Raw genomic sequence first — 10,664 nt, forward strand, 5'->3', positions numbered from 1 at the left:
AGTATCTATTAAGCAGTTATACTACCAGAGCTCCTCAGAGTGCTTCAGTGTGCCTCGCTGGCAAACTTACCGAGGGTGCTCCTCTGAGCTGCCACTGGGAGTAAGCACCTATCCACCACAGGTACAGCATTAAAAGCTGAGTCTGCCCACCCCACAACTACAGAACTCTGGGCAACACAGTCACGCCTTTCCAGAGTGCAGGCCCCCTCGAGCCACATCACCCCAACAGACGGTTCCTTGGAGCCACTGTGAGTCCCCACTGGGCAAGTGTAACTTCAATTTAGGGTGCAAGACAGAAAAATTTGAATACTACCCTCCACGACTGCTGACCTCTAGACACTGCAGTTGTGCCTCTCAAACTCGCAGGCCTACATCAAGAGAACCCAAATAGTTCAAGTAGGGAACTACATTTGATTACCAAGCCCAGGAAAACTGAGAGATTATACCAGTAGCACCATCACCAAAAGATCCTGGGTAGCAAAGCAATTGGAACTACAATCAAAACATTACAGGAAAACATGGGGAGACAGAAAGGAAATTCTCAAAGGAAGGAACAGGAAGAATCACCAGAAAGGGAATTAAATGAACTTGAGGCTAGCAGCTTAACAGAAAAAGAATTCAGAGTATTCGTTATAAGGATGTTTAAACGGATGGATGACAAATACACACAACTCAATGAGAACTATAAGGAGCTGAATGAAAATGTCACCAACATGAAAAGAAACCAAGAGGAGATGAAGAACGACATAGCTGCAATAAAGAACACAATGGAAGGCTTAAAGAGTAGAGTAGAAGAGGCTGAGGACCGCATCAGCGAATTAGAGGACAAGGTAGGAAAAAACACACAAACTCAGCAGCAACTGGAAAGGAGACTTAAAAAGCAAGAGGAGAGCCTAAGGGAGCTTTGGGACGACAAAAAACGAAACAATATTCGAATAATGGGGATAAAAGAAGGAGAGGAAGAGAAGCAAGGACTAGAAAACCTGTTGGAAGAAATAATGACAGAAAATTTCCCTGATATTGACAAGAAAAAAACTATCCAAGTCCAAGAAGCATTCAGAGTCCCAAACAAGTTGAACCCCAAAAGACCGACATCAAGACACATCATAATTAAATTGACGAACACCAACGACAAAGCAAGAATCTTAAAGGCTGCAAGAGAGAGACAGAAAGTTACCTACAAGGGATCTCCTATCAGAATATCAACTGATTTCTCAACAGAAACACACCAGGCCAGAAAGGAATGGACTGAAATATACAAAGTGATGCAAAACAAGGGACTGAATCCAAGAATACTATATCCAGCAAGGCTATCGTTCAAAATTGAAGGTGGAATCAGAAGCTTCACAGACAAAAAAGGGCTAAGAGAGTTCATCACTACCAAGCCGGCAATGAAAGAAATGCTAAAGGGGCTGCTGTAAAAAGAAGATAGAGAAAGGCAAGAAGAAACATAAACACTAAGGAAAAATATGTCAACAAACAGGTACTTATCAATAATAACATTAAATGTAAATGGATTAAATGCACCAATCAAAAGACATAGGGTAGCTGAATGGATAAGAAAACATGACCCATATATTTGCTGTCTACAAGAGACCCACCTTAGAGCAAAAGATTCACACAGACTGAGAGTGAAGGGATGGAAAAACATTTTTCAGGCAAATGGAAATGAGAAAAAAGCTGGGGTTGCGATACTTATATCAGATAAAATAGACCTCAAAGTAAAGGCCATAATAAGAGATAAGGAAGGCCACTACATAATACTAAAGGGAGCAATCCAGCAAGAAGATATAACTCTGGTAAACATTTATGCACCTAATGCAGGAGCGCCCAAATACATAAAAAATCTCCTGGAAGATATCAAGGGAGAGATCGACATCAATACAATCATAGTAGGGGACTTTAATACACCACTGACATCAATGGATAAATCCTCTGGACAAAAAATTAGCAAAGGAACAGCAATTCTAAATGACACACTAGATCAGATGGACTTAATTGACATCTTCAGAGTATTTCACCCCAAAGCCATGGAATATACGTTCTTCTCAAGTGCACATGGGACATTCTCAAAAATAGACCACATTTTGGGTAACAAGCAAAGTCTCCCCAAATTCAAAAAGATTGAAATCATATCAAGCATTTTCTCAGACCATAATGGCATAATATTAGAAATAAACTACAATAAAAACATTCATAAAAATTCAAACACTTGGAAACTGAATAGCATGCTACTAAACAATGATTGGGTTATCAATGAGATCAAAGAAGAAATTAAAAACATCCTGGAAATGAATGACAATGAAAACACAACATTGCAAATCCTATGGGACACAATGAAAGCAGTCCTGAGAGGGAAGTGTATAGCTCTACAGGCCTATCTCAAAAAACAAGAAAAAATGCTAATAGATCATCTAACTCAACAACTCAAAGAATTAGAAAGGGAGCAACAAGAAAAGCCCACAGTGAGCAGAAGAAAGGAAATAATAAAGATCAGAGCAGAAATGAATGACATAGAGACCAAAAAAACAATACACAAGATCAACAAAACCAAGAGCTGGTTCTTTGAAAGGATAAACAAGATTGATGAACCTCTAGCCAGGCTCACCAAGAAGCAAAGAGAGAGGACCCAAATAAACAAAATCAGAAATGAAAGAGGTGAAATAACAACAGACCCCAAAGAAATTCAAAGGATTGTCAAAAAATACTATGAACAACTCTATTCCAACAAACTAGACAACCTGGAGGAAATGGACACATTCCTAGAAAAACACAACCTTCCAAAACTTACTCAGGAAGAGACTAAAAATCTCAATAGGTTGATAACTATGGAAGAAATTGAAGCAGTCATCAAAAAACTTCCAGCAAACAAAAGTCCAGGGCCAGACGGGTTCACAGGGGAGTTTTACAAAACATTCAAGGAAGAGCTAAAACCTATCCTCCTCAGACTATTCCAGAAAATTCAAGAAGAAGGGACACTCCCAAGCTCCTTCTATGAAGCCAGCATCACCCTAATACCAAAACCAGATAAAGATAACACAATGAAAGAGAATTACAGGCCAATATCCCTCATGAACATAGATGCCAAAATCCTCAACAAAATTCTAGCAAATCGAATCCAGCAGTACATCAGAAAGCTCATACACCATGACCAAGTAGGATTTATCCCTGGGATGCAAGGATGGTACAATATTCGCAAATCAATAAACGTCATACATCACATAAACAAATTGAGAGATAAAAACCATATAGTCATATCAATTGATGCAGAAAAAGCATTTGACAAAATCCAACACCCTTTCTTGATAAAAACTCTCAGCAAGATGGGAATAGAAGGATCATACCTCAACATAATAAAAGCCATATATGACAAACCCACAGCCAACATCATACTCAATGGGCAAAAACTAAAACCATTTCCCCTAAGAACAGGAACAAGACAGGGATGCCCACTCTCACCACTCCTATTCAACATAGTGTTGGAAATACTAGCCATTGCAATCAGACAAGAAGAAGAAATAAAAGGCATCCAAATTGGAAAAGAAGAAGTAAAACTGTCCTTATTTGCAGATGACATGATACTGTACATAGAAAACCCTAAAGACTCCATCAAAAAATTATTAGACTTAATAAATGAATTTGGCAGAGTAGCAGGATACAAAATAAACGCTAAGAAATCTATGGCATTTCTATACACCAATAATGATCTTACAGAAAGAGAGACTAAAAAAGCAATCCCATTTACCATCGCACCAAAAAAATTAAGATACCTAGGAATAAACTTAACTAAGGAGGTAAAAGACCTATACACGGAAAACTATACAACACTGAAAAAACAGATAGAGGAAGACATAAACCGATGGAGGAACATACCATGTTCATGGATTGGTAGAATCAACATCATCAAAATGTCCATACTACCCAAAGCAATCTATACTTTCAATGCACTTCCCATTAAAATTCCAATGGCATACTTCACAGACCTAGAACGAACTTTTCAAAAATTCATCTGGAATAAAAAAAGACCCCGAATAGCTACAGCAATCCTGAGTAAGAAGAATAAAGTAGGAGGGATCTCAATACCATATTTCAAGCTATATTACAAAGCCACTGTTCTCAAAACTGCCTGGTATTGGCACAAGAACAGACATATAGACCAATGGAATAGAATAGAGAACCCAGAAATCGATCCAAATAGCTATGCTCAATTAATATTTGATAAAGGAGGCATGAACATACAATGGAGTCAAGACAGTCTCTTCAATAAATGGTGTTGGGAAAATTGGACAGATACATGCAAAAAAATGAAACTAGACCACCAACTTACACCATACACAAAAATAAACTCAAAATGGATCAAGGACTTAAACATAAGACAGGAAACCATAAAAATACTAGAGGAATCTACAGGCAGAAAAATCTCTGACATATGCCAAAAGAACTTCTTCGCTGATACTGCTCCTAGGGCAATGGAAGCTAAAGAGAAAATAAACAAATGGGATTACATCAAAATAAAAAGCTTTTGCACAGCAACAGAAACCATCAATAAAACAACAAGAAAACCCACTGCATGGGAGAACATATTTGCCAATGATGTCAACGATAAGGGTTTAATCTCCAACATTTACAGGGAACTCATGCAGCTTAACAAAAAGAAGATAAACAACCCAATCAAAAAATGGGCAACTGATCTAAATAGAAACTTTTCGAAAGAAGACAGAAGGAAGGCCAAGAGACATATGAAAACCTGCTCTAAATCACTAATCATCAGAGAGATGCAAATCAAAACAACAATGCGGTACCATCTCACACCTGTCAGAATGGCCATTATCAACAAGTCAACAAATGACAAGTGCTGGAGAGGATGTGGCGAAAAAGGAACCCTCGTGCACTGCTGGTGGGAAGGCAGACTGGTGCAGCCACTGTGGAGAACAGTATGGAGTTTCCTCAAAAAACTAAAAATAGAACTCCCATTTGACCCAGTGATCCCTCTTCTAGGAATATATCCTAAGAAACTGGAAACATCAATCAGAAAGGATATATGCACCCGTATGTTCATAGCAGCACAATTCACCATAGCTAAGATTTGGAAACAGCCTAAGTGCCCATCAGCAGATGAATGGATTAAAAAACTGTGGTACATCTACACAATGGAGTACTATGCTGCGGTAAAAAAGAAGGAGCTCTTGCCATTTACAACAATATGGATGGAGATGGAGAACATAATGCTTAGTGAAATAAGCCAGGCAGAGAAAGATAAATATCACATGATCTCACTCATTTGTGGAATATAATGAACAACATAAACTGATGGGGGGAAAATAGATCCAGAAACAGAGAAACATCAATCAGAATGTCAAACCTCAGGGAAGAAATTGTGAGGTAACCAGAAACCCAAGAATGCACGAGAACGCCTTTCCAGCCATGCTAGCAATCATCAGATGTAAGGTAATTTTACCCGGGACAAGAGGGTAAGTATTTTGGACTTATGCTCCTAACTCTTCATGGGTAAGACCACTCATATAGGCTGATCCCCTGACTAACGTAGTCACCAATAATACCAAACACCTTGGTTATCCAGGAGGTCCATGGGGGGGGGGAGGGGGCAAGAAAGTATAAATACACAGGGGTCTTCACCCAGCTTCCCTTTTGTATGACACAAAATCAAAACAATGCCCCTTTGTGTGTAAAATTAAAGAGAGGTTTCTGGCTTGTGTGGACACCAAAGAAAGGGTGTCACTACTATCACTACTTGCCCATGGTAGAAGTGCAGAAAATGTAACCAAGACCTTGTCTATACAAAAAGAAATAGACAGCCAGTTTGAAAGGGTATTGCCATGGACTGGAATAAAGAATATCCTTACATGATATTATTCTACACTGTCATTAAAAATTTTCCCAGACTTGGATCACCCCCATTACATATAATAATTCCTCACACCCATGGGGTGGGGGGAATCATCTGTTTGGTGCTTGGAGACAAACGTAACACATCTCTAGAAATTTTAGAATTACAACAGCATATTATATAATAACCCCAAACAAACTTACAAACTAATTCTTTGAATGTCTGGCAGCAATTTTAAAAGGACATGAAAGGGTTTAATCCCTTCCACTATGTAGAGGGCCCCCTGGGAAGGCACCTGAGCATTCTAAATTGGCCCCTCTTGCCCTTTTAGCCAAGAGGGACCTGCTTCTCACAATCCAATTGTCCACAGCTATTGCCTGAGCTTCTGTTCATGCCAAGGGTGAAACCTCATGATGGCTGGTACCATGGATGTGTCTCTCGCCCAGTGGGGTGAGCTGGGCCTCCCTGGAGAAGAAATCTGGATTCCACAAGATATGTGATCAGTGCTGGGACCCTGCCAGCAGGCGAGGGGATCCCAAGACAGGTGCTGGGCGCGGAGGCCATGGGGGCATAGGCGACCAAGGAGACAGAACTAAACCTCACATCACCCTGCTTGGCCCCGGAGGATGGCTGGTTAGCCAGAGACGGGTAAGATTCCTCAGGGAAGGAACAACCTAAGACAGGCACAGTCGCACAGGGGCCATCAGGAGAGAACTTGGGGGTCAACAGAGGTGGGGCACAGACCTTCACCCCCCCCCCAAGTTTGCAGGGGCCTGAACCCTCACCCCTGCTGAAGGAGATCTCCTGCCCCCATGGCTGCTCAGCTTCACATGCCCAGCTCAAATCGGGACCCAGGTAACAGAGACTTGGCCGACAGCAGATGCCCTCTCACCGCAACAAGACTTGATGGAGATGTCTTGCACCCATGATCCGGGGAACTGGGGTCTAGGATATCTAAATCCAGCCTAGCACCAGGAATGCTCAGGGCCTACTCAAGAAGGCAAATAATCCTCTCCACTAATAATTACAGGGTAAAACAAGATGGTTGTTAGAATATTAAATTTGACAGTAAAATAGTAGTCAAGTTTTCAGACTAATTTAAATTGGCCAACCAAAATAAGCAAATACTCTAGAAAAATCAATTGTACTGGACAAAAAAGCTGTTACTAAAATGTTAACTAAAATTTTTATTGGTAGTTCATCTCATGGTAAAATTGCATAACATATAATGAACCTAAAGCAGTCACATTTTAGTGCAAAAAAGTAAAATTTAAAAGCTATCAAGATTACAGCATAAAATTTCCAAAAGCCTCCCAATATTTAAACCAAAAAAGGGGGGATAGTAGAAGAATATCATGTAAGGAAAAATATCCTGCAAATAAATTACATCTAGAAAATTTTTACTTTAGAAAATTAACTTTCATCTGTAATGCTAACAGCAAGTCACCCAGGTAAAACATACATGGTGTCAAAACAAGCCAAAGGAAAATCATTTGGGCAAAAAAATGAAAAAGGATCGCAAATCAAATTCATAGAAAATGTTCCTTTATTAACTTTTGGTCGAGAGTGTGTTTGTATGTTTTCAGAGAACAGCTCCGAGACATGTGGATTCCTGCGATAGAGGGGAATTGACAGGAGTGCTCCAGCCATGAAGTCAGGGGAGAGACAGTCCAGAGATGGAAGACGCTGACGATGCCTTGCCATACTAGCAGTCAGCAGATGTGCGTCACTGCAGATTGCCCAGGACCAAACCGGAGAGGGTCGGACCTGCAATACCGCCGTTTGTCCACCAGCCAGAACTGAAGTATCATTGCTGTTATGAACACATTAACAACTGTTGGACATAGAAACCGGGACTCAAAAGAACTGTTGGCCCAGAAAGAAACTCACTACAGACTGATTCATTTGCCTCTCAGCATAACCATTATTGCTTGTCTCATTTTCAGTTCCTATAAGTGTATTCCTAGTATCACATGAGCTCACTCATCTAGGGGAAAAGATGAACAACATAGACTGAAGAACAAGAACAGCTTCCATCAGACTGTCAGACCTCAGAGGGAAAGTAGGGGTGGGTGGGGACAAGGGAGATAGATCAACCAAAGGACTTGTGTGCTTGCATATGAGCCTAACCAATGATCACGGACAACAGGGGGAGGGGGGCTTGTGTGTGGGGGGGATTGGGAAGGGAACGGGGGGAGGGGGTTGAGGACAAATATGTGATACCTTAATCAATAAAGTAATTTAAAAAAAAAAAAAAAAAAAAAAAAAAAAACAGCACCTGGCACATAGTATGCTCCATTAAATGAGCTATCATCATTATTAGGGTTATTTATGAGTCCATTTCCCTCAGCCGACTGGGTTCTGGAAGCAGAACCATGTCTCATTATATATGTTACCCCAAAGCCCAGCACAGCGCCACGCACAATTGAATTGCACAACAAATACCTAGTGGGTGAATGAATCAACGAATGAATGGTACCTTCTCTAATCCTGCAGTTGTAGGAAAAGCCTCACATCCTCAGGCTACACAGAGTCACTTTTTCCTAATAGCATCAGGTCGTTAATCCATTCAACAAATAATTATTGATCCCCTGCTCTGGTCCGGGTGCTGTTCTGGGCACTGACAATACAGCAGAGGAGCAGAAAGAACAAGACTCCCAGACCTCGTGGAACTAACCTTTATGGGGGAGATGGAGGAGACAAACGCAAAGGCAACATAGACAAATAAAATATGTGATGTTAGCTGCAGATTTGGCTGCAAAGAAAATGTAAATGGCAAGAACACCAGGGAGCAGGGGAGCTCAATGCAACTCCAGTGAAGAGGGAAGACCTGCCAGAAAGAGATCCTTGCATCAACCGAGGTGAGGGAGCCAGCCAGGAGGATGACACTTCCCGTTAGAATGTCGCCCATCTCTTTCCCTCCAGGAAGCACCAGTTAAATGAACATATAGAAAATGCCTTGTGCTATACCTGGCTCATTGTAATAGCTTCACATGCTTATTCCTGTTATTCCAGTCTCATTCCCTCACACTCCCCAACTCGCATCTTTCAAAATGCTACAGGAAGAGAAGTACTGGAGGTGTCGGCTATGTTGCTACTTGGGGAGCTTAGGAGGAGAGGAAGAGAAAAGTATGATTGGCTTTTAATACATGTTTTCTGCACCTGACTGTGAGCAGCTTGCCAGTAGCAATCTCCAACTTTGTACACCCTCTGCTGCCTACTATGGGCAGCAGAGGACCTGCCACATAGTAGGTATTCAATGTGGAGAATACCATGCAGTAACATGCAGTGGGGGGTGTACTGTAATGTGCTTGATTCGATGAGCCCAGCCAGGCTTCTCAGCCCACATGATCTGGTGACTCCCACGGAGTGAGGCTTGACGGGACCCTAACATCTCAGGAGCTTCACTCCTGCTGCCTCACGTGTGACTCCTCAAATGCCACCTGGCGTTATGGGTGGCGAGTGAGTGGCAGACCACAAAGGGGGTTCAGGTGATTTTACTACAGTTTGGCTTTGTTGGCATTTAGATAAATTGCCCCTTCCTGTAATTTTGAACTTTAGCTCAGTGTTCTCAGAGAAGATATAAATTATTAAACAAACGAAAGCAACTCTGCCTTCAGATCAGATGGCAATTAGCATCACCTAGCACTGAGAAAAGTCCCTCCATGTGGTCTCCGTGTCAGCAGAAAGAGTTTAGGATTTGGCAACGATGCTCCATTTCTGGCTGGTGTTAATCTCAGATGTGCCTGGAATTCAGAAAGACTAATTAAAATGATTCTGCATTCTCCCCCACTACAAGAGAAAAGGAAATTAAAAAGAAAAGAGAAAAGGTAAATCTTGGTATAGGAACAGAGTTTACATTAACTTCATTTTCTATGTACCACATGTGGTACACCCATGTCTCATTTTAATTTTTATATCACAAAGTGGGTGCTACTATCTCTGTGTTGCAGATGATGAAGCTGAAGTTTATAAAAGTTAAGTAACTCACTCACCCAAAGCCACACAGCATCTGGAGGAGCTGGGAGAAGGCAGGGGACCAGGGAAGCCATACCATGCATCCCAGAGGGCTCCTGGCAGGAAGCAGCAATGCCCTGGGAAGAGCATAGATGGGGACTACCCCCTTGAATAAGTCTTCACCCATTTCAGTGACATCAGAATTATTTCCTCCCGGTGAGAAGAAAAGGATGTTTCTTTATAACAAGCTAAGTAAGCCATAGTCACATGGTCTCAGCACCGTTTCTCACCATTTTCTTCACTGTGGTCTTCCAATTTGGCACATATGTGTGTCTCCTATTTGATTTTAATCTATATTGTGTGTGTAGATACAGAGCTAAAGATATATAGTTCATAGCTTCCATCAATGTTAGAACCAGGCCTTAGTAAATAGTTGTTAAATTCTTATGTAAAATGTATCATGAGAAATAAAAGATTATAACTGACCCAACTAAATAGGGTCCAAAAAAAGACACCTTTAAGCATTGATTTTTTTTTTCTGATTCCAAAAGTAAATCCCCCTCTTGGAATTCAGAAAGTGACAGGAGTTATTGACACTGGGATATGGGAAGAGGCAGGTTGAATTAATCAGGTATCAAAACAAAAATCTGTATTTACCTAAGAGTCCCTCTTCCCCTGCGAGATAGATGCCTCTTATGATGAAGAGTTTCACTTCTCAGGGATGAGCTTCACAGAAATGAGGGAAAATGTGGTCTTAAAAGGTAAATGAAGAAGTTAAAAGGACACCATTAGAAAGGCATGGAGGATTCCCAGGTCAGAGTTCCAACTGGTCAGACAAATATTAACAGGAAGGAGAAAA

The sequence above is a fragment of the Eptesicus fuscus genome, chromosome 22, assembly GCF_027574615.1.
Source record: "Eptesicus fuscus isolate TK198812 chromosome 22, DD_ASM_mEF_20220401, whole genome shotgun sequence".
In the NCBI taxonomy this organism is placed as follows: Eukaryota; Metazoa; Chordata; class Mammalia; order Chiroptera; family Vespertilionidae; genus Eptesicus; species Eptesicus fuscus.